Below are 26084 nucleotides of genomic sequence, written 5' to 3'. Positions count from 1 at the left end.
TCGCGTCAAAATTCGAGTGACGCGCGCGCGGACCACAATGCACTGCGTTGGCGCAGTGCATTGCTGCCTGATGATTGGCCAAGCATGCACTGTGACCCCGCATGCTTGGCCAATCGCAGTGCCGGCAGCGAGGAGAGCCATGATTGGCCACAGGCATCCTGCCTGTGGCCAATCATAGTTCAGGCTGTGTAGTGCACGCCCCACACTATATAAGGCCACCTTTAAGGCGGCCTCCTGTAGTGTGTTACTTTGCATCTGAAGCAGTGGGTGTTCTGTGTACCTTCAACACAGTACACACCAATCGTTTTTGGCTGATTTCCTATCTTGCTGCTGTGTAGTGGTTGTTGTCTGTGCCCTGACTGCAGTATACACCACTATATTCACCTCACCTATATAGCTAGTGATCTAGCTTTAACCACTAAACAACTGCCCATTGCCGATTAACGGCTTCAGGGTGGTTGTTTAACTCAGAGAGGCCGTTAATTAACGGCCTCCCAGAATTCTGCTCTCGCGTGCCCCGAGGTGTGCGCACTCGAGAGCATCCGTGACCGCCGGGTCCATAGGACCCGGCGCATCACGGTAAACGGCCGCTCAAATGACGGAGTGATCACTTGGAAACAAACCGGCGTCATGTTATGACGCCTGTTCCTCCCTCCCCTTTCTGTACCGATCGGTACAGCGGAGGGGAAAGAGATCGGTGTCAGCAGCGATGTGGGCTGCATCTGCAGTGCCCACATCGCTGCTCACCGAATTTAACCCCTCAATTCCCTGCCAATACTCTGCAATACCAGTGCATACTCTGCAGTACCCTGCCATTACTCTGCAGTACCCCGCCATTACTCTGCAGTACCCCGCCATTACTCTGCAGTGCAGTTCCCCGCCATTACTCTGCAGTGCAGTATCCTGCCATTACTCTGCAGTACCCCGCCATTACTCTGCAGTACCCCGCCATTACTCTGCAGTGCAGTACCCTGCCATTACTCTGCAGTGCAGTACCCTGCCATTACTCTGCAGTACCCTGCCATTACTCTGCAGTACCCCGCCATTACTCTGCAGTACCCCCCATTACTCTGCAGTAACCCCCATTACTCTGCAGTACCCCCCAATACTCTGCAGTACCCGCCATTACTCTGCAGTACCCCCAATACTCTGCAGTACCCTGCTATTACTCTGTAGTACCCCGCCAATACCCCGCCAATACTCTGTAATACCCTGCCATAAATTGCCATACCCAGCCATACTCAGAGATACCCAGCCATACTCGGTGATACCCTGAAATACCCAGCCATAGACGCCCCCCACCCCTCACCGCCCTCCGGTGCTTCTATCAACTCACCAGTACAATCAAAGCCAGAATCTTTTTTTTATTTTTTATTTCAGGCTTCCCAGCCTAGAGGTGAGATGTGGGGTCATATTGACCCCCCAGATTTCACTGTAAAGAGGACCTGTCACCCCATATTCCTATTACAAGGGATGTTTACATTTCTTGTAATAGGAATAAAAGTGATCAAAAATATATTTTTGGGAAAAAAAATGTCAAACTAAAATAAATAAAGTAAAATGAACAATAAAAAAATAAAATAAAAATTAAAGCGCCCATGTCCCCATGTGCTCGCATGAGCCACACATGTGAGGTATCGCCGAGAATGTTAGAGCGAGAGCAATAATTCTAGTCCTAGACCTCCTCTGCAACTCAAAACATGTAACCAGTAAAAAAATATTTAAAGCGTCGCCTATGGGGATTTTTTAAGTAGCGACGTTTGGCGCCATTCCACGGGCATGTGCAATTTTGAAGAGTGACATGTTTGATATCTATTTACTCAGCATAACTTCATCTTTCACTTTATGCAAACATTGGGCTAACAAGTGGTTAATAATAGAGCTTGCAGTCAGTAGTGTTAGGAGATAGTGCGTGCTGTCTGCGTGCTCTGTACCCAGTACATACCGCTATAATATAGGGCAGGCCCCTACTTTCAAACATCCAACTTACAAACATCTCCTACTTGCAAACGCAAGGAGACAGCAGCGAGTGAGATGAAAAAAGATGGACGACAAAACAAATTATACAGGGGTGATAACCCTTCCCTATGTTTTCCAAAAAGCTTAAAGATATTTTTTTTGACTGGAGCTACACTTTAAAAATGTACCGGTTGAAAATGACAAACAGATTCAACTTAACGCAACAAACCTACACAGTCCCTGTCTTGTTTGCACCGCCTGTATACTGCTGTTCTGAGTATATAGGGCCTGGGGGCCACACGCATTTCCTTTTTTTAATATGGGTACGGGGTTCCCCTTAATATGTGTACAAGACCCAAATAGGCTGGTAATGGGCAGGGAGGGCTACCCATGCCATTTTTCTGAATTATTTTCAACCATATTGCAGGAACCAGATATAACATTAAAACCGCAAGCAGTTTTAAATGGTGTTATTTCCGTTTAATGTCATTTTGTGCAGGGACTGTTCTAAACACGGGAAACACGTGGCACTTCACAGGCATACTATAGACACCCCCCAGGCACCATATTTAAAGGAATATTTCACTTTTTTTTTTTCACTTTAATCGTCATTAAAATCAGTGCTCCCGCCAAAACGGTAGTTTTTAAAACTTTTTTTTGCAGTGACCCATGTCCCCTGAGGCAGGAGGCAGGTCGCCAAACCCTTTTTAGGACACTATCTTGCATATTAGCCGTTAAAATTAGCACTTTCCAATTCGAACGTTCGAGTCCCATAGACTTCAATGGGGTTCTAACGTTCGTACCGAACGCGGGGGTCGTTCGCAAGTTCTGGTGCGAACCGAACCGGGGGGTGTTCGGCTCATCCCTAACCTAGTTCACCCAGTTACTCATAGGCTACACACTTTCGATACCCTCAACGAAAAGTTTGGCATTCCTACATATATTAGTGTATAAAGTACCTCTGCGCCAACCACCTTGACAAGGGGAATGGAGGGATGCTGCAAACACTGAAGGGAGCTTCACCTACTCCCTGAGCAATATCGATTAAGTGGTTTTAGTGTTGCGCAAATGGGGAAATACAAGAAAGGAGGGGAGAGGGAGGGGGGGAAGGGGGGGAGAAAGAGAGGGAAGGAGAAAAGAAAAAGGGGGAAGGGGAAGAAAGGGCAGGGAGGGGGAAGGAGAACAGATGAGTATGCAGGTAAAGGATAAAAGGGTAAAGGTCAAAAAGTGCTAGTGTAAAATTATATGTGTCTGGGTGTGCACAAATCCTTGTTCGGTATGTGCTAAACTAAAATAAATGTTAGAGAGTGGCAATCAAATATAGATTCTGATAGAGTGCCATACAAATAAAAACTTACAGTAATGGATGAATGCCTGAAACAATAGACATATAAATCGTGGGTGCTGTGCAAAACTGCAATAAAATATGCTGACAATAAATGAGTATATAACTTAAGGTGATAGTCCAAAATATATGACTAAAAGTGTACAGTGAGAATAATCACATAAGCACAATCCCATGTGACATGCCAAGTGGAAAAAACACAGATATCAATCAATCCAATATAACAAAATGCATGTTCCATGCGGTGTTTATAAAGTGCCAAGTGAAAAAAATACAGATAACAATCAATCCAATATAACAAAATGCATGTTCCATGCGGTGTTTATAAAGTGCAAATAGTGCTAGCAGCAAAAAAAAAACGTTACAACACAGGTAAAATGATAAACACATAAAAATAAGGTGCTGGTAATCAGTCTGGGATATTCAGTCCTGTGGACGTGCTGTGTTCTAAGGGGAAGCACTAGCTTTGAACTTCAGTGATCCATGCAGGCATACATGTGCAGTGACTTAATCCTCCTATTTATCCAATACGTGGATAGATGTGCCCTTACCTCACGGCTGTGAGGTTACAGCCTTAATAGTATAGGTGGGTAACTGGCTCCTGTTCCTGGGATAGGTATGCCTCACAAGATAAAGAGATAATGTCCCATAGTGTAGTAGTTTCAACCAATTGAATTTTATTTAAGTAAAGTGACAGGGTACTCACATTCTGAGTGAATAAAAACTGCAGTAATAGAGCAACAAGCAGAGTAACAAACGGTGCGTTCCAATGTCCTTCCTAGTGTCTCTCTCACTTCCTTCCTTGCACATTCGTCACCGTCACGTGACTTCTTCAGCTAGCTATGAGTAAGCGCTGGTTTTAGCGTGAAACACATCAGCAATTTTGTTCTATGTTTTTTCCCTTTGCTGTGATGTTTCGTGTGATATGGAGTTTTTTTACTTGAAGAAATAAAGGCATTTTCATTTTTTACCTAATCCGGAGTGCGGCTGTCCAGAGTTTTGTTCGTTTCCTGTATACTTGATTTCAGCGATGTGTTGGCGATGTGGGCTTGACATATGCACACTATTCCATATTTTCTGGCACTGCCCTTTGATAAAACCCTTCTGGCATGAGGTGATGGTACTACTTTGGAAAATGGTGGACATGACCCTCCCGTTTGACCCAATACACTAGCTATATGGTATTCCCCTTACTGGTATTGCTAGACATGTTAAACGTTTGATCTCCTACATCCTGTTAGCTGCCAAGAGAGGTATCCCCCTGTGTTGGTTGTCCAAAATACCTCTGCCATGGTCCAGATTCCTCCAACTCATAGCTGACATTAGAAGAATGGAATACCTCACAGCTACTGTACACAACATTATCCCACAATTTAGCAAAATATGGGAACCATGAGGTCAGAGTTTGGGTCTCCCCTCCTAGACATTACATCCTAAGACAGGCATCCAATTAGCCTTCGAGCCTTTCTATAGGCCTCACCCTTTATGGCCCTCACCACCTGTTGTCCCATGAAAGCTCCCTGACAATAGCGTGTTCACTGTACAGGCAATCTGTATATATAACCTCTTCAAAATTGCATGTTTTTTTCTTCATATTATGCCACGTGCAAGCGATTTGGCTTTTCGACAAATTAGATCATGTGTGGGCTCCATCAGACCTTTGCTGTCCAAAAATCTGACGGACTTTAGAAATAGAACATGTTTCACATATTTTCACTGGAACTCTGTCGGACCCAGTTCCCATCGAGAAATCCACTCGTGTGTATGCTAGTCCAACAGAAAAAAAACGACGTTAGGGCAGATATACGTCATCACGTTCGAATCCATCAGACCTTGGTGTGATTGTGTGTGACAAAGTCCGTTCATTCGGAAAGTTCGTCGGGAAGACCGTCAAACCTAGTCCATCAAAAAGTCTGGTCGTGTGTACGCGGCATTAGCTGTATATTCCCGTGTATAACCTACAGTTATTTTATATGTTCTGTTTGGACATCTCGTTTGCACGCTGTATTCTTGGTTACATGTGTCATTTTATGAGAGTGCTGGAACTTTTTCTTTTTGTTTTGTAAATATGAATAAAAAATACAATTAGAAAAAAACTCAATCAGGGTTATAATAATTCCTCACTAAACATGTGCAGAATGGAAAAATGTGTTTTGTTTTATATTGTATAGATCGTTATGTCACTAATTTTGTTTCTTTGATTATTTTCTTTGATTCATTCCGTTTAATTTTATTTTGTTTAGTTTAATTTTGTTTATTCATTTACTAACAAATTGCAATTTTTCTGAACTATTCATATTTAGATTGGTCAAAAAATTATCAACCAATTCGAATTCTGTGTAAAGAATAGCTGGTTGTCAAGAAGTGGTCCAGGATGCCAGCTGCCACATCCTTAACAACTGATGACTCATCAGCCATCAGTGGGCTTCCCAACCATCATTGGGTGGCCCTGCCCCTTAGTTATTTAAGAACTGTCAGAAGGTAAAGCTGTCAGGTGGGGGGAGCCTTTGTCTGGGGAAGAGCTTTTTTTTGGTCATTGGTAGTGGTAAGCATCATGATTTATGTTGGTTGTAGTTTTAGGGACATTTATTTATTTTAACCACTTGCCGCCCACCCACCATCAAATGACGGAGGGATAGTGCGGCTCTTGTTCTGAGTGTACGTCATATGATGGCAAGTGTTGCTAGGATATGGCGCAACCTTGATATCTGTAAAGAGCCGCTGACTCAGCTCTTTAACCATGTGAACGGCTGTGTCAAATCACAGCTGGTCACATGTAAACAAGGAAGTTCTGGTAATCGGCACTAATCGCCTCACACTGACAGAGTGTGTGGTGAGGAGAGCCGATCAGCAGGGACAGTAAGAGATGTAATCAGGGCACTGACGATCTGGCACTCTATTGTAATCAGGGCACTGAAGTGCCAATAATCAGTGCCCACCAATGCCAGCAAGCAGTGCCCACCAGTGCCAGCAATCAGTGCCCATTAGTGATGCCAGTCAGTTCTGGCTTTAAGTGCCCATCAGTGCCACCTATCAGTGCTACCCATCACTGTCCATTAGTTGTGCCACCCTTCAATTCCCAATTGTTGACCATTAGTGCCACCCATCAGTGCCGCCTATCCATGCCACCTATCAATGCCCACCAGTTCCGGCTATCAGTGCCTGTCAGTGCCACCTAGCAGTGCCCACCAGTGCCACCTATCAGTGCTACCTATTAGTGCCACTTGTCAGTGCTCATCAGTGCCACATATCAGTGCTAGCTAATCAGTGCCCATAAGTGGCACCCCATCAGTGCAGCCTATCAGTGCCCATCAGTGCTGCCTGATCAGCGCACATCTAAAAAGGAGAAAAATTACTTATTTACAAAATTTACTGACAGAAACTAAGAAAAACTTTACTTTTTTTCAAAATCTTTTTTTTTTGTAAAAAAATTAAATCCCAGAAGTGATTAAATACCACAAAAAGAAAGCTCTAATTGTGTGTAGATAATGATAAAAATGTCACATGGTTACAGTGTAGCATGACTGCGCAATTGTCATTCAAATTTCGACAGAGCTGAAAGCTGAAAAATTGCCTGGGCTGGAAGGGGGTGAATGTTCCCTGCAGGCAAGTGGTCAATAAAGGACTTGTCAAAAACTGTTTTTATTTACTTTTTACACTTTTGTATTTTTATTTACGTTTACATTCATTCACATGGGGGCTCCTTGTTAAAGGGGGCTTTCAGATTCTGTTTCATCACCCCCTGAACCCCCCATGACCACCGGGCCAGGGTTGTGGGGAAGAGGCCTTTGTCCCCATCAACATGGGGACAAAGTGCTTTGGGAGAGAATAGCCCCCCTGCCCCAAAGCACCGCCCATACATCCACATAACCAAAAATTCATTCATATTTATATCTGGACTAAAAACAAATTGCATGTGTCTACTCCTCACTTTGGCTGTACACTCACTTTATTTTAAAAAATGCATGTACTGGAATTTTGACATTGTAAATAAATATATAAACATCAGATAAATCCACACAGCACACAGTTTGTTTTGCATTTCTTCTGCAAGGAAGCAGCCATTGCTGACTTGTCATTCTGTAAAAGCCAGCTTGTCATACTGAGCCTTCTAAATCATTAACCCTGAACAGTAAGAAGAAAGGTTTATGACTGTATTATGACTATGTGAATCAGCAGACTTTTATCCAGTTAAGGGTTATGAAAGTACTGAAGACAGAAAGTTGGCATAATAGCCAGACAAGTAGAATTTTTAAAAGAAGTTACCATTGGTGGTTGCCATATTTCTCTCAAGGTTTACCATGAACTGTCACAATGGCTGAGGTTGGTCATTTACATTGAATTTTTAGCAAGATTTGATATTGCAAGTAGAACAACTATGATTTCTGACTGAAAAGAATGTGATATATTGCTTGAAATAAATTTACTATCAATAGTTCTCCACAGATGGCTGTTTTTAACAAACTGTATCTATGCAAGGAATCATTTACTATAACGTAAACTATCTGCTATATTTTTTCAAAGATATGCAATGCTACATGTATAGTTCCTAAATTGCTTAAATTGCTAACAAAACACAAAAATATACATTATCAATACACAAACAATACAAAATAACACTTTGAAATATGTGTATTTTTTTATTTTTTTATTTTAACAGTATAATTGCTAAATAATGAAGAGAAAATTCTAAATTTACTGTAATAAACCAATGTAATCATGTAAGAAACCAATACGTGAATCTAGTTTTAATTTGAAACATGGGGCTTCTGAATACTTTAGGGATAGAAAAAGCTATTTTACTTGTCTGTGCAGCTTCAAACATTTTACTTCATGGTTCAGAAACTGTTACTTTTCTGTAGCTAATAGCACACCGCCACTGGTCCTGAATAACTGACATGCTTAAGAATAATAGCTCTTGATTGAGTATGAACATTTCTGGGTTATTTAGCACAGCATGGTCTCTAGGTGTATTATATGACTCATACCGACCTCACAAGGATTTTTTTTTAACACAGTAGACTACATCTATTTACTGGTCGCTGGATGATGAAATGGTGCATGTTATTATGATCATTTTCTCTATAATTTCTTGTTTAAAATACATACTGAAATTAAAATGCATTATGTATTTATTTTAAGCAGAGAAGTTAAAGGGTAGTCAAACCCAAGAAAAATTAATGAATTGCAGCTTACCAGTCCTTAGATGTGGTAGCTGTGTTCATTTTCTATTTTCAGAACCATTTGCTTTTTTTTTTTAGCTAGTGATCTGCCGATAACACACCTCCTGTTCTACCTCCTTTCCTAGGGGCATACCACTCACTCCTTTTACTGTATCTAAGGAGGTGCAGTGCTGAACAAATCCCTATCTCTTCATTTCAATATTAAAGATTGTTTCTGTATTATAAAGATGTAGCCTGATCAATGCTGATGACACTGTTTGAGATTTTAGTGCACCATAAGCACAAGCTCATTAACCACTTGCTTACTGGGCACTTAAACCCCCCTCCTGCCCAGACCAATTTTCAGCTTTCAGCGCTGATGCACTTTGAATGACAATTGCGCGGCCATACTACACTGTTCCCAAATTAAATTTTTATCATTTTTTCCCACAAATAGAGCTTCCTTTTGGTGGTATTTAATTACAGCTGGGAGTTTTATTTTTTAGTAAACAAACAAAAAAAATAAAATAAATCATGTTTAATTGTTTGTTATAAAATTTTGCGAACAGGTCATTTTTCTCCTTCATTGAAATGCGCTGATGAGGCGGCGCTGGTGGGCACTGATAGGCTGCACTGTTGGGCACTGATAGGCACAGTTAAGGTGGCACTAACAGGCACAGATAAGGTGGCACTGATCGGCCCAGATAAGGCGGCACTGATGGGCAAAGATGGGCACATCTAAGATGGCACGGATGGGTGGCACGGATGGGTGGCACGGATGAGTGGCATGGATGGGCACTGATGGGTACCACTGATAGATGGGACTGATGGGCACTGATAGGTGGCACTGCTGGGCACTGATGGACGGCACTGCTGGGCACTGATGGGCGGCACTGATGGGCACTGGTAGATGACACTAATGGGCACGGATATGTGGCACTGTGGTGCAGCACTGTTTTTGCGGCAGATTGTGGGCACTGATAGGTGGCAGTGTGGGCACTGATAGATGGTACTGTGGGCACTGATAGGTGGCACTGTGGACACTAATGGGTGGCACTGATAAGTTTAACTTTTTCCCCTACTTAGGTGGCACTGGCAGGGGGCAGGTGGGCACTGATGATCTGGCCGTGATCGGGACTGAAGTCCCTCTCACGGCCGCCGGTGATTGGCTTTTTTTTTTCTCCTCGTGCTGACAGCGCGAGGAGGAAAAATAGCCAATTACCGGCTCTGTTGCGATCACATGATAAGCTGTCATTGGCTGACAGCTGATCACGTGGTAAGGGGTCGGGATCGACCCCTTGCTCCGATCTATGATCAGGCGAGTCTCATAGACTCGCTGATCACAGAGCGCGCCTGGGGGCGCGCAGGCCGCTCGTGCACGGGACAAAGTCAATAGATGTCGTTCCGGCAAAGCAGGTCTGTGCTGTAGCCGTCATTCGGCTATAGCGCAGATCTCTAGAGGTTAAATATAGAAGCCCACTTTCTAGCAGAATTAACAGGTATTTTTTCAACAATGAGGCTTTCGTGGCTGCTTTTTATCACGGTCTCTCAGATAACATCAAAGTGAAATAGCAGGCCGAGACATACCAAATGAGCTGGAGAGGTTGATCTTGTTTGCCATAATTATTGACTCCCGACTCTGAGAGAGACCTTACTTTAAGGAGTGCTTGCGGAAGCCTTCTGTACCTTTGGCTCAGAGTTTTGCAGTCCCATCCTTGCCTCCCTCATCTCCCATGCCTCCTGGTACCGAGCCTGTCAGTGAAGGTGAACCCATGCACTTTGGCTTCACACGGCTTTCTACAGATGAGAGAGCCCCCTAGGAGGAGGGAGAGATTGTGTCTTTTACCAGGCAGGTCACTTTTTGAAATCTTGTCCTACCTGTCCAGAGAACGTTTGAACCTGGAAGTCCTGTCACAGACAGACAGACCTTAGGTGGCATTGTTTCGTCCCCAGTTAGCCAGAAGGATAAGCCCCTGGTTCCGGTTACCCTTTCTTGGGCTGAGTCGTCCATCAAGATACGGGCTCTAATCGACTCTGGGGATGCAGACCTGTTCATTAATGCTGCCTTTTTATCGAAGCACAATTCCACTGCAGCTGCAATACACTCCACTTACCATTGAGGCTCTTGACAGGAGACCTCTACAGTCTGCCTAGGTGACTCATGAGTCTGTTTCATTGTCCATGACCATAGGTGCTCTTCACCATGAGATAATCCAATTCCAAGTTATTTCCTCACCTAAGGTTCCACTGGGTATTGGTTATCCTTGGTTACAGAGGCACAACCCCTCTTTTGATTGGCTCCATGCTGCGGTTCTCTCCTGGTCGCCACAATGCAGTCAGTCATGCTTCCAGAGGGTAGCCAAGGTCCTGTGCACCTCTTCAATCTCCTCCCTGCCAGAGGAGTACCGTGATTTTAATGATGTCTTTGACAAAGGTCAAGCCGCTAGTTTGCCTACACACCGGTCATATGATTGTGGAGGATAAGGAGTATGTTGCAGATGCACTTTCTCGAGGTTTCATCCACAAATGCTCCTCTCTTGCTGGTTCTGGTTTCTTATTTGTGAAGAAAAAGAGTGGTGAACTGAAACCTTGTATTGATTTTAGGGGTCTCAATCATTTCACAATTAAGAATTCTTATCCAATTCCATTGATTATGAAGTTGTTTGACCGCCTCAAGGGAGCAATGGTTTTCAGGAAGCTTAATTTGACAGGAGCACACAATTTTGTGAGGATTAAGGAGGGCGACAAGAGGAAAACTGCATTTAATACCAGAACTAGGGATAAATCTGATGTTTGAGTCGAATGTAAGTTGTGACTCAAACATTGGGTGTTTGCCAAACAGTGAACATTATGCGGTGTTTGCGGCGAATTCAAAAGCCACCGAAACACCGTCTATGGGACACTAACATAAAAAATCAAAAGTGCTAATTTTAAATGCTTACATGAAATTTATTCTCATAAAAAGTGTTTGGGGACCTGGGTCCTGCCCCGCCAATTGCAAGTTCTTATATAACTGAGGGCGGGGCCACCCAGTGATGTAAACGGGTGACCCAAACCCCCTCTGAATTTATAGCTTTCATATTCCGATAGGCCCCCTCCCGCATACCCCCACAACCACTGGGCAAGGGTTGTGAGGATGAGGCCCTTGTCCCCATCGACATGGGGATAAGGTGCTTTGGGGTCAGACCTCAAAGCACCCTACCCATGTTGAGGGAATGTGGCCTGGTACAGTTCAGGGGGGGGGGCACTCTCTCATTCCTCCCTCTTTTCCTTTGGCCTGCCAGGTTGCTTATTTGGATAAGAGTCTGGTATGGATTTTGGAGGGACCTCTATGCCATTTTTTTTATTTTGGCGCAGAGTTCCCCTTAAAATCCATACCAGACCCTTCTTTGGGGGGCCCCTACACCATTATAAAAAAATTGGAGCAGGGTTCCCCTTAATGTCCATATCAGACCTGAAGGACCTGGTATGGATTTTAGGGGGACCCTCATGCAATTTTTTTAAAAATTTTGGTTCAGGGTTCCCCTTAATATTTATTCCAGACCCAAAGGGCCTGGTAATGGACTGGGGGGATCCCATGCTTTTTTTTTCAAAGAGTTTTATCTATATTGCCGAGAACCAACAATTCATTACAGCCACGATCAATTTTAAATAACAATTTTTCTTTTAGAAATGTCATTTTGCAGTAGTACTGTTCTAAACATAGGAAAAATGCACCACTTTGCAGGTATACTATAGACACTCACAGGTATGTTATTTAAAGGAAAATTTCATTTTTATTGTTTCCCTTTAAGCATTAAAAAAAATCACTGCTCCCAAAAAAGGGCATTTAAAAAAAAAAATGCATTGATACATGTCCCCTGGGGCAGGACCCAGGTCCCCAAACACATTTTATGACAATAACTTGCATATAAGCCTTTAAAATCAGCACTTTTGATTATTCATGTTCATGTCCCATAGACTTTAATTCATGTTAATTTAGTTTGTGAGTCGAATTTTTGCCTGTTCCCATGTTCTGCTGCAAACTGAACCGGAGGGCATTCGGCTCATCCCTATCCAGAACAAGCCATTATGAGTACCTCATAATGGCATTTGGCCTTTGTAACACCCCGTTAGTTTTGCATGAATTTATTAACGATATCCTCCAAGATTTGTTGCAGTTATGTGTGGTGGTTTATCTCAATGATATCCTCATATTTTCCAAGTCCCTGGAGAGCCATGACACAGGTGATTGCCGTGTGCTTCAGAAACTAAGAGAGAACAATTTCTATTGTAAATTTGAGAAGCGCAAATTTCATCGTAAACAGGTTAAATTCCTGGGTTATGTCATTTCCGCTACTGGTTTTTCGATGGACCCAGAGAAACTTTCAGCAGTCCTACAGTGGCCCAGACCCATGGATTTACATCCTTTGCAGTGTTTTCTTGGCCTTGACAACTATTATTGGAAGTTTATACATAAATTCTGGTCTCTGGTCAAGCCCCTGACCGATATGACAAGAAAGGACGGTAACCCATAGAGCTGGTCTCTGGAATCCATTAAGGCCTTTGAGAGTCTCAAGGGTGCCTTTGTTTCTGCTCCTGTGTTGGCACAAACTGATCCTACGTTACCTTTTATCCTTGAGGTTGATGCCTCTGAGACTGGAGTTGGTGCCCTTCTGTCTCAATGTCCTAACTCTGAGAGCGCTATGTATACTTGTGGCTACTTTTCCAAGAAATTGTCACCTGCAGAGTGGAATTACGAGATTGGGGGCAGAGAACTCTTAGCGATCATTTATCCCTGAAAGAATGGAGACATCTCCTCGAAGGTACCATTGTTTCGGTTTTCATTATTACTGACCATAAGAATCTTACATTCTTCTGAGGATAAATATGTCTTTCCCTGAAGGGTGCGATGGGCTGTTTTCTTGTTAAGTTTCAATTACATTGTCTCATTCTTACCCGGTACTAAGAATGTAAGGGCTGACGCTTTGTCACAACAATTTTCCTTCACTTCTAAGATGAAGTCGGTTCAGGTTCCCGTGATTCCTCCTGATCGTATTCTGGCTACGGTTCGCACCGGCCTCACATCTCCTTTGGGTGACAAAATTCTTGCCTTCCAGGTCCATGCTCCTCCTGGGAAAGCGTGTGACCGTTGCATTGTCCTGAAGAGTCTCCATATTCCTGTGCTCCAGACTTACCATTCTCCCAAGGCTGCTTGCCACCCTCGGAAGACTCAACTCGTTTGGGCCATTTCCCAACATTTCTGGTGACCTAGTCTCTGATGTAACCACCTTCATAGCTGCCTGTCCCGTGTGTGCTCAAAGTAAGACTCCACAACACCTTCCAGTGGTCCTCCTACAACCCATACCCAATGGAGCGAGGCCCTGGACCCACCTGTCTATGAATTCCATTGTGGAGTTACCCAAATCCCAGGGCAACACAGTTATCCTTATGGTGGTTGACTGGTTCTCGAAGATGTTTCATTGTATTCCACTTAAGAAGTTGCCCACTTCTAAGGAACTGAGCTACCCAAGTGATTTTTTTGGACAGGGGTAATCAGTTTGGGTCCCGGTTCTGGCGAGACTTTTGTGCACAGTTGGGAATTCAGCTTGCTTTCTCCCTGCAGTCTAATGGGGCCAATCAGTCCTTGGAGCAGTTCCTATGTTGCTATATTTCTGACCATCATAAAAACTGATCAGACCTCTTACTGTGGGCGAAGTTTGCTCACAATAGTTCCTTGAATTCTGCTTCCCAATTGTCCATGTTTATGGTGAACAATGGTTTCCAACCTTCCATGTTGCCTGACTCACTCGTTCTGCAGAGTATTCCTGCATTAGAGGAGCAACTCTTTGATCTTTGTTCCACTTGGGCACAAGTCCAGGAGGCTTTCCAACATGCTAATAATAGGTACAGACACCATGCTGACTGCAGATGCCTGTCTGCACCTTGCTACCAGACTGAGGACATGGCTTGGCTGTCATCTCGTAACCTCTGACTTCATGTTCCCTCTCTGAAGTTAGCACCTTGGTTGCGTATCTCAAATGTTTTTCATGTCTCCTTATTAAAACCTTTGGTCTGCAACCACTTTACCACCTCGGTGCCACATTCTCACCCTGTATAGGTTGAGAACCATGGGGAGTATGAAGTAAAGTCTATTGTTGACTCCCATAAGTTCAGTGAGCGCATACAGTACCTGGTGCATTGGAAAGGGAGGAACGCTCTTGGGTCTCATCCTTGGATGTACATGCCCCTGTCCTCTTCCGTGATTTCCATAGATGTTTTTCCTTCAAGCCTGGTGGTCCTCTAAGGGGGAGAGGTCATTGAGGAGGGGGTACTGTCAGGGCTGGGCTGGGCTCAGCCTTTCCTTCTCTGAGCTGGCCGCTCAGCTGTCGGCTAATTGCCAGCCCCTATCTCTCCTCAGTGACTCACCTGTTGATGATATCCTGATCATCAGTTCTGGTTACTTAAGCTGTCCAGTACAGATCTTCTCTGCCTTCACCTTGGTCACATCTCTAGAGACACTCTTCTGTGTTCCTGGTAAAAACTTTATTGGCTGACATTCCTTCTGGCTCCAGATCCTGCTTGCTCTTCTACTACGCTGATCTCTGGCTCCCTGATGTTTTGGGAGTCTGATTACCTGTTCCGGTTCCTGAACTCTGTCTATGTTTTGACTACGTTTACTCTGTTTACCTTTTTTTATTATTATTAATAAACAAATGTGATTTAACTGTACTTCTGTCTGATTCATGGTTTCTGACAGGGGTCTATTTGTGATTGTTTTCCTCAAAATTCACACATTTTCTTATTGGAATCTATGGGGGAAATGTGTAAATCCTGAGTAAATCTTGTGTGAATATTTGTGTGAAAAATAGACCCCTTAGTATATTATTTGTATTATGCACAATATGGCACAGATGTTTGTATAACATTTTACATTAGCCCAATTTAGTACAGCAACATTGAGAAAATTCATTTTTAACAAACAATTGCAGCATTGTTTTCCTCCAACCAGTAAGGGAATGTATAGTATCCCAGGGGCTTGTTCACAATTATCAACACAATAGTTAGCATACATCAGGAAAACAACCAAATTTAATTGACTGGCTAATGTAGAAACAATGTAAAGGAAACGTTTAATTGAAAAGGGACACCAAAACAACATTCTTAAAAAAGACAGAACTGTGGCAAAAAATACATTTTTAGTACAGATTTCATTTGTACTTTTCCAACATCTATCTTCATTGTTTGCTAATGGTATGTCAAAGGATTAATTTACATATAGAAATAAATGACATTTGCCACAAGCAAAGTAATTATTTCAAATGGCACATCTATTTGCAATTTAAATGACAGCCATCTAAATGATAAGTTGTAAATTGTGACACAGAATTCAATATTTCTTCCTCTTGGGTGCTTTTTATTTTCTCTCAATTTAATTTAAAAATTTTATTCACAGTCTAAGTGCTCAATATTCACTTAAATGTTAGAAATTACAAATCATTCTTTACCTAAAGCTGATCTTCTAATTCTTTCCAATGCATCATTTACCAATCACTGATGAAACAGTATTTATCTTTATGTTTTCATGCTGGCTCTGGAACAAAAAAGTATATGTGGGGTTAATTAAAGAAAACCAAAACCAATCAGATTCTTTCAATTTACATGCTGTTGTGACAACTCACATAGGCATCAGTTCACAAAAGATGTACCACGTGGATTATATTTTTTACCCTGTCGCAAATTTACAAAGGGGGTTGACTTATGTTATGAATTTAAATATCATATGCAGTATTTCTTGTGATAGTTTATCAAATCATATGTTGTTTTAAAGAAACCCATACTTAATGAAATACAGGGTCTGTTATTTCGACCTCTTTTTTGAGAATACTAGTTGCCTGGCTCTTTTCGCATTAGTGCAGTTAATATGACTCTGAATCTCCTTGCACGGCTTTGCAATATATAAGTTGAAAGCACAAGGACTGTGTGCAAGAAAACACTCTTGATGAAGCAGTTGTTGGGAAGCACTTAACTGTGGCAGTGGGTTGTCATCACCCCTGCAACATTTGTTTTGCTGTCTGTGCTCCTTTTCAGAATATTCCACCTCACTTTATGTGCCAATGACAATTGGATTTTGAAAATGTTGGGTTATTAGGGAAACAAGGATTGGTGATAAAGCATCAGTGGGGAGACACCTTTTTCCCATATTAACTCTTACAGGAGAGAATTTCCCTTCCTAGGGCTAAATCACCTCTCACTTCCTGTTGTCTCCCTCTGTTTGTAAGTAGGAGTCATTTGTAAGTTGAATGTTTGAAAATAGGGGGCCGCCTGTATATACTATAAGGCCTCACAGTTACTCTTGTTGGGCACTGGAATGGGCCCTGCTGTGAAATACATCAAGAATTGTAATTACATGCCCCTGTTAAACAGGGGCAGAAAAATTGGGCCTTAGGCGGTGGTGGTGTTGGTGGCACAACACTGTAAAGCCTTCACAGATTTTTTGTTGAGTGAAAGAACAGGCCCTGCTGTGAAATATTAGATCAACAATTGTAATTACGTGCCCCTGTTAAACAGAGGCAGAAAAATTGGACCTTGGGTAGTGGTGGTGGTGCCCTGAACCAAAAATATTCTTAAAAGCTATAATGATGAAAATTGATGAGGAATAGGATAATCACTCAGCAGAATAAGATAGTCACTCAGCATATGCAGTCTTCAAGGGATCCCACATCCATAGAAAAATCATTTGGTTAGATCAGCATAAGGTGCTTGTTAGCTGGTGATCCAAGACTAATTAATTTTTATGAATGTGAGACGATCAACAGAGTCTGGACAGGCACACTCTGTGATCGGTTACAAAGCCTCCAGCAGCACTGAATGTGCATTCAGAAAGAAGGCTGGATGCAGGACAGGTAGTAGCTCAATTGCATATTGAGCAAGCTCTGGCCAGTGGTCCATCCTCAAGACCCAGTAACCCAGTGGATGTTCTGGTGGAAAGGTCTCCAAGTCTGAACTTGCCCCTAGATATTCCTGCAACATGTAATCAGATGCTGGCCAAAGGATTGCACTTGTGCAGGAGGGACTATGAAAGCTCTGAGGTAAGTGACAAAGTATTGTTGATGTAGATAGCAAAACAGCACAAGGGGATCCTGCAACTGTTAACTGTCCTGTGCAAGTGTGATTTCCTTTAGGTAGTCAAATGTCCTTCTAGCTCCGCACAGTGGCGTCAGGAGGATATAGAGAAAGAGAACCATAGGAAGTCCTGTTTGCAGTTTGTGAAAAGCCATGTGGGGGGCATAGCAAGAAGAAGGTGCCCTGGTGAGATGAGACCAAGATCAAACTTTTTGGCCTAAAAGAAAAATGCTATGTGGTGGAAAACGAAGGCCCCGTATACACTATTAGATTTTCTGCAGATTTTTGTCTTCTGATTTATCAAAACATGTAATGCAAGAGCCTGTCTAATTGCATACAAATTGAAACTAGTAAGGTTTGACCTCATATTATATTTTTTTTGTAAATCCGAAGACAAAAATCTGCAGAAAATCTAATAGTATGTATGGGGTCTAACATTGCACTTCACTCTAAACACACCATCTCCACCGTGAAACATGTTGGTGGAAGACTCATGTTGTGGAAATGCTTTTCTTCAACAGAGACAGGGAAGATAGCCAGAGTTGATGAGAAAATGAATGGAGCCAAATACAGGGCAATTGTAGAAGAAAACCTGTTAGAGTCTGCAAAATACTTGAGATGGGGCAGAGATTCACTTTCCAGCACGACAACGATCCGAAACGTACAACCAGAGCTACAATGGAATGGTTTGGAGCAAAGCATATTCATGTGTTGGAATAGCCCTGTCAAAGTTCCGACCTAAATCCATTTGAGAATCTGTTGCAAGACTTGAAAACTGCTGTTCACACAAATAGAGCTTTATTTTGGTGGTATTTGATCACCTCTGTGGTTTCTATTTTTTGTGCTATAAATAAAAAAAGACTGACAATTTTGAAAAAAAAAACACAATATTTTTTACTTTTTGCTATAATAAATATCCCAATTTAAAAAAAAATCCTCAGTTTAGGCCGATATGTATTCTTCTACATATTTTTGGTTAAAACAAAATCCCAATAGATGTATATCGATTGGTTTGCACAAAATGTATAGCACCTACAAAATAAGGATTAGATTTATGAATTTTTTTTTACTAGTAATGATGGCGATCTGCGATTTTTGTCAGGATATCGCAGCGGACAGATCGGACAGTTTTGACATTATTTTGGGATCATTCACATTTATATAGTGAGCAGTGCTATAAAAATGCACTGATTACAGTATAAATGTCACTGGTAGGGAAGGGGTTAACACTAGGGGGTTATCAAGGGGTTAAATGTGTTACCTAGGGAGTGATTCTAACCTTGGGGGGGCACTGACTGGGGGAGGTGACCGATTGGTGTTCCTCTGTACTGGGAACACACGATTGGTCTCCTCTCCCCTAACAGGCTGTGGATCTGTGTGTTTACATACACACAGATCCATGTCCCTGCTCTGTGACCGGCACGCACATCGGCTCCCAAGTGGCGAGGCAGACGCCCCCTATAATGGGTGCTTGGCAGACATCGCGGCCTCCAGGCACGCACATCAGCTCAAAAGTGATGCAGTGGGCACCCCCTAACGGCTACGAAGCCAAGGATGTCATATGACGGCTGCCCAGGATAAGAGAGACACCTTGTGGCTGTAATTTGACTATGCGCGGTATGGGAACAGGTTAACTGTGGGACCTTATATAGACAGGTGTGTGCCTTTCCAAATCATGTCTAATCAACAAAATAACCAATCAAGTTGTAGAAACATCTCAAGGATGATCAGTGGAAACAGGATGTACCTGAGATCAATTTTGAGTGTCATGGCAAAGGCTGTGAATACTTATGTACAGGGGATTTTTTTGTTTCTTTATTTTTTATAAATTTGCAAAGATTGCAAACAAACTTCTTTCACATTGTCATTATGGGGTATTGTTTGTAGAATTTTAAGGAAAATAATTAATTTAATCCATTTTGGAATAAGGCTGTAACATAGCCTTTTTCAACACAGAGAAACCCTTGAAATAGTTCTCCGGTTTCGGGGGAACCCCTGCTAAAAACTCATGATACAATAGTATGATGGTCAGTGGGAAGAATGGTCCTTACACTTGCAGTCATTGGGAAGAATTACCTCCTTACAGATAACTTAAAAGATCAATGGTGTCAGTGGGAACTTATCTGGGAGTCAGAAATTGCCCAATGCCGAAGGAACCCCTAGAAACCTTTAGGGGAACCCTAGGGTTCCACTGAACCCTGGCTGAGAATCACTGCTGTAACATAACAAAATGTTGAAAAATTGAAGAGCTGTGAATACTTTCTGGATGCACTGTATATATATATATATATATATATATATATATATATATATATATATATATATACACACACTGCTTCATGAACTAAAATGCTTCTTCTATAGGGAAAAAATAAGAGTTATTTTAAGCTTTATTTGCATAATTTATTATTTCTACTTTTGTTGGTGTACTAATGCCTAATCAACATGCACAATAAAACACAAAGCTTAATTTTTTTTATTGTCAATTTAATGCCTTTATATTATAACTCTCCAAAGGCAAAGCGTGTAAAATAGATTTTTTTTTAAGTTATAAGGAATAATCTCTGTGCAGAATCATAACGTGTGTTATGAGTGACAGCATATGCAAGGCACACTGTATTATTTTATGGCATGTTCTGAGAGGCCTCATGTAAAGCACCATGCAAGAACAAATATTAATGTTAATAATTCAAGGTGCTGTTGTGTTCTTTGAAGGTGAGTGATCAAATCATTTCTCATAGTGATATTTACTGACATCAGAGGACTTTAAAAAAAGGCCAATATCCTGCTTGTCAGTAATAATAACGAGATGACATATTAAAGGCTTTGCTGTTCAGGAAAAGCCAAGGATAGGATAAAAGCAACTCAGAAACACAGATGAAGAATGCTATGGAACAAAAAGTATTTTTCCCTAAGCATTTATTATATTTTTTTCCTTTACCTTACATCTATTAACCTTTGTACACACCAAATGGTACTGGCTCATTGTTCTTGAACTCAAGGAATGGTTTCCTACAATGGGTGCAATTTTATATTGAGAAGCAAAGAGATGGTTTTCAGTTTATTTGCCCTTAGGACATTTTTTTTTGTTCCATCTCAATAGACACAGATCTTTGTGGCTGCACAGTTCAGTTCTGCATGTATAGAATAAATTATTGTAATCTTTATGTTTTCAAAAATTATTTTATCATCACAAGTTTATTATATATATATATGGACCGTTACATGAAGTGGCAACATGGTAACCCCTGGATTTTGGCCATGTCTGGCCTCAACCTGTCTGATATATATCATCATAATTGAGATATTTTTTGTTGCCATTATCATCATCAGGCCCCTTTCAAGCAGAACTTCATAGTTAGACAGACCTTTTTTTTTTTCATTCAACCAGCTTTAGCCAGTGACACTAATTGATCAGGAAAAATCGAACATGGTGATTGTAGAGAAGTTGATCAACTTCTGTACAACCAGCTTGCCCATAGATGGATTCAAATTCGACCAGTCTCTGCTGTACCAGTTGATTTCAATTAATATATGGCTTTTCTAATGCCCCATACACACTATCAGATTTTCTGCTGAGTTTTTCTTTCAAGTTTACCAAAACCATGTAGTGCAAGGGCCTGCCTGACTGCATACAAATTGAAACTCCTAAGGTTTGACCTCATATTAAAATGGTTTTGGTAAATCTGAAGAAAAAACAGCAGAAAAACTGATAGTCTGTATGGGGCTTAACTGGTTATATAGCAATGATAATCCAATTTTATAGTTTTGATTTTCTTTCATTCCACCATGGGTGGATGGAAAAAAATCACTTGATTCCCCCATCAACACTGAGTGTTGATGGGGAAATGCCTCCCACATTGCTATTGTGTTCTGCCAGCTGGAGGGCATGGGAAGACTTCCCAACTGGCAGAACACAAAGATTAATACTAGCGGCTATGGCCGCCAGAAGTAATTGCATACCTAAAATCCAACAGGCTGGTTGTACCCAATTCAATTGATGGATTAACTTGGGTACAATCAGCATGCCCAGCGTGCCTATACGTAGTTTACAATTTAGCTGGTCACTTCTGAACTGGACAAATTTTGTTCCATGTATGGCCAGCATAAAGGTAACCTGTTAGAACTTTCATTTCCAACATATTTTTTTAAGCTGACTGTTGGGCTGTCAATTTTATCCTGGCTTGCCTATGTAATGAGTCATGGAGATAAAACAAATGTGGGGACAATGTGTTTCAACTTCATTTCTGCAGGGCTACACAATTGGTTTGCTTGAATTCAACTCTCCCCAGCAGCACATAACTTTTCTTTGCTCCTTCTGCCCTTAATAAGCTCAAAGACACTCTGGTGAGAATTTACATAGGGACAAGTACTGTTTCCTGTAAATTAGTAAAAAAAAAAAAAAAAAAAAGGTAAGCTAATGCACACCCAAATCACACCAGTGAATAAAGGATTCATTGCATAAATATGGGTGCTGAAATCATATATTGGGAATCCTCAAACAGACCCAGAGACAAGAATCTATCAGTAAATAATAGGCAGTAGGGATGAGCCGAACATCCCCCCGTTTGGTTCGCACCAGAACATGCGAACAGGCAAAAAGTTTGTTCAAACATGCGAAGACCATTAAAGTCTATGGGACACGAACATGAATAATCAAAAGTGCTTATTTTAAAGGCTTATATACATGGTATTGTCATAAAAAGTGTTTGGGTACCAGGGTCCTGCCCCAAGGGACATGTATCAATGCAAAAAAAAGTTTTAAAAATGGCCACTTTTTCGGGAGCAGTAATTTTAATAATCCTTAAAGTGAAACAATAAAAGTGAAATATTCCTTCAAATTTCGTACTTGGGGGGTGTCTATAGTATGCCTGTAAATGGGCTCATGTTTCCAGTGTTTAGAACAGTCTGACAGCAAAATGAGATTTCTAAAGGAAAAGAAAAGTAATTTAAACCTACTCGCGGCTATAATGAATTGTCGGTCCACAATACACATAAAAGTTCATTGAGAAAAATTGCATGGGGAAACCAAACCAAACCAAAATTCAAAAAAAAAAAACAATGCGTGTGGGTCCCCTTAAATTCCATACAGGGCCCTTCAAGTTTGGTATGGATATTAAGGGGAATCCCGCACTGTAAATAAAAAAAAAATGCATGGGGTTCCCCCTCAAAATCCATACCACACCCTTCAGGTCTGGTATGGATTTTAAGGGGAACCCCGCACCAATATTTCATCTTCTTTCTTCTGGTCTTCCTTCGTGTTGTTTTTCTTCTCCATCTTCTTCTTCATCTTCTTCTTCCTCTGCTCTTCTCGTCCCGCATCTTGCTATGGCTTCTTCTTTGTGCCATCCGCGCGATCCGCCTCTGTGGGAGTCTTCAGCAGTGTGATGCTCCGCTTCTTCTGACACCACTTAAATAATGGAGGGCGGGGTCACCTGGTGACCCCGCTCTCCTCTGATGCATGGGGACTTCCCTATGGCTTTCCCCATGTTGTCAGAGGGGGCGGGGTCACCCATTTATGTACTTTACGTAATTACCCCATTACCAATTCACACAGGGGGCCAGGATCTGGGGGTCCCCTTGTTAAAGGGGGCTTCCAAATTCCGATAAGCCCCCCGCCCGCAGACCCCCACAACCACTGGGCAAGGGTTGTGGGAATGAGGCCCTTCTCCCCATCAATATGAGGACAAGGTGCTTTGAGGGGCTACCTCAAAGCACTCTTCCACTGTTGAGGGCATGTGGCCTGCCAGGTTGCGTGTTCGGATAAGGATCTGGTATGGATTTTTGGGGGGACCCCACGCCATTTCTTTTTAAAATTAAAAATTTTGGTGTGGGGTTCCCCTTAAAATCTATACCAGACCTGAAGGGCCTGGTAAATTTAGGGGGATCCCCACACATTTTAAAAAAAAAATTTGGTTCGGGGGTTCCCATGTGGGGAAATTCCCATGCTGTTTTTATCAATGAACTTTTATGTGTATTGCGGACCGACAATTCATTGTAGCCGCGAGTATTTTTAAATGACTTTTTTTCCTTTAGAAATGTAATTTTGCTGTCAGACTGTTATAAACACGGGAAACATGCACCCCTTTACAGGCATACTATAGACACCCCCCAGGCACGAAATTTAAAGGAATATTACACTTTGTTTCACTTTAAGCATTATTAAAATCAGTGCTCCCGAAAAAACTGCAATTTTTCAAACTTTTTTTGCATTGATACATGTCCCCTGGGGCAGGACCCAGGTCCCCAAACACTTTTTATGACAATGCCATGCATATAAGCCTTTAAAATTAGCACTTTTGATTTCTCCCATAGACTTTCAAAGGGTGTTCCATGGCTTTCGAATTTGCAGTGAACAGTCAATGTTCGAGTTATACATGAGTTCAACTCAAACATAAAGCTCATCCCTGATAGGAAGCACTCCAAACAGATAATGTTTTGTTTTTGTTTTGTTTTTTCAAATATGATTTTATTTTTTATTTTTATCAGGAATGAATTGCATATACATACTGTAACAGTGTTTACAGAATGGGAGATCATAGTCTCCTAAAATAATAAGCATATATTACAAAAGAAACTTAACATATATTAGATTTATACATACAAGAACTCAAAAATCGTAGTATCCCCCTATCTCCCTGCTACAGTAATCAGTAATGTTTTGTTTTTCATATATTTCTGAAAGTAGGTAACATACACAGACAAAACAGTACAACAGAGTTTATATGCACAAGATCTTCCCACATTTCCTCTAGACAAAGACAAACTCTCAGCTACAAGCAACATTCAGTATGCATGTTCATTACAACAGGGAGCAGATCAAGGCTAAAAACCCTGAAGCATTTTTATTCCCACCTCTGCCTGATCCTGAATGTCCGCATGTCAGCTGAAGGTTTTTTTCTGATATCTATCTACCGTATATACTCGAGTATAAGCCGAGATTTTCAGCCTCTTTTTTGAGGCTGATGTGCCCCCCTCGGCTTATACTCGAGTCATCGCTGTCTGCCCGCTCGATCAGCGTGTCGAGCAGACAGACAGCGGCCATTCTATGATTCAAAAGCCGCGCCTCCGGCTCCGCCTTCGCCTGTGATAGGCGGAACACTGAATTTCCCAGCAGCCTGTGTTCCGCCTATCACGGGCGTCGTCTCATCCTCGTACTACGGACGAGGATGATACGACGTCCGTGATAGGCGGAACACAGCCTGCTGGGAAATTCAGTGTTCCGCCTATCACAGGCGAAGGAGGAGGCGCGGCTTTTGAATTTTACAATGGCCGCCGACGAAGAGGGCACGGGACGGAGGCAAGGCAAGGCACGGCACGGGACAGGACGGGACGGGACGGGACGAAGGCAAGGCACGACACGGGACGGAGGCTCGGGACAAAGGCTCGGGACACAGGTAGGCTGGACACACACACACACACACACACACACACACACACACACACACACACACACACACACACGGATGGAGACACACACACACGGATGGATGGATGGATGGAGACACACACACACACACACACACACAGGGATGGATGGATACACACACACACAGGGATGGATGGATGGATGGATGGATGGAGACACACACACACAGGGATGGATTGATGGATGGATGGAGACACACACACACACAGGGATGGATGGATGGATGGATGGAGACACACACACACAGGGATGGATGGATGGATGGACACACACACACACAGGGATGGATGGACGGACACACAGGGATGGACGGACACACAGGGATGGACGGACACACAGGGATGGACGGACACACACACAGGGATGGACAGGCATGTCTCACCCTCGGCTTATACACGAGTCAATAAGTTTGCCAGTTTTTTTGGGGGTAAATTGGGGGCCTCGGCTTATATTCGGGTCGGCCTATACTCGAGTATATACGGTATGTGTATTGATGTTTGATAATTGCTATACTGTTAGTCTGGATCCCCCCCCCCCCCTTGTAATGAAAATGCATTTGTTGCTTGTAGCTGTTTGGAGTGCTGCCTATTATTTACTTATAGATTACTGTTCCCTGTACCCATGCAGCAGTAAAACAATCACCAAGCACCAGTATTGTCACATGTGAAAACAGAGGGAATCACATGTTCCTATATACCAAAAAGCACCAAGTATTTTTGAATCACAGCACCAAAATAGAGCAGCAGTTAAACTGAACCTGTACTCATACTATGCACATTTAAGGCGGTATTAAACCCAAAGCAAACATTTATTATATTGGAACTTACCAATTTGTAAAATGAGAAACATTGCTTTTCTTTCTTAGGCTTCCGTTCCTTTATTTTGACCTGGTGATCCAGCTAGTAACTCTGTTGTTTTTCAAATGAACAAACTCTACTGTAGATATAGTGGTTACGTGGTGAGACAAACTGTTTACCACTGGCAGGGATGCTTACAATGATCACCTTCTTTTCATTTATGTACAACCATTATTCCAAAAGGTTTATTTTAACTCTACAAAGGGTTAGCTGTAGTTAGCTTCAAT

This window comes from Lithobates pipiens, unplaced genomic scaffold (genome assembly GCF_037356315.1).
Source record: "Lithobates pipiens isolate NorthernLeopardFrog02 unplaced genomic scaffold, aLitPip1_a1.2 Scaffold_1, whole genome shotgun sequence".
NCBI classification, from domain to species: Eukaryota; Metazoa; Chordata; class Amphibia; order Anura; family Ranidae; genus Lithobates; species Lithobates pipiens.
The sequence above is the reverse complement of the archived record's forward strand: the minus strand, read 5'-3'. Positions refer to the sequence as shown.